We start from the raw sequence: 372 nt of genomic DNA, 5'->3' as shown, positions 1-372 counted from the left end.
CTTTTTCCTAAAATATTGTAATATAAATATAAATATTATTATTATATTGTATATATTGTAATATTGTGTGTGTATATATATATATATATATATATTTTTTTTTTAAAGAAAAAAAAATATAAAATGGAACAGATAGGATGTCAAAAAATTCAAAGCATTCAATACTAATCGTATTTAATACACTTCTTATATATAACTTTTAAATACATGTAACTTTAGGAACTTTAAGAGTAATAAATAATAAGCAGATATTTTTTTGAACGCAAAAATAATATGACAACAGTATATATATTTTTACTCCTCCTTTATATATTTATATAGTTAACACAACTTAATAAGAACATTAAAATGATAATAAATTAATTGTTTTAT

Source organism: Odontomachus brunneus, unplaced genomic scaffold (genome assembly GCF_010583005.1).
Source record: "Odontomachus brunneus isolate Ranch 3 - 2012 unplaced genomic scaffold, Obru_v1 Obru_scaffold_041, whole genome shotgun sequence".
Classification (NCBI taxonomy): Eukaryota; Metazoa; Arthropoda; class Insecta; order Hymenoptera; family Formicidae; genus Odontomachus; species Odontomachus brunneus.
Note: the sequence above shows the minus strand (reverse complement) of the source record.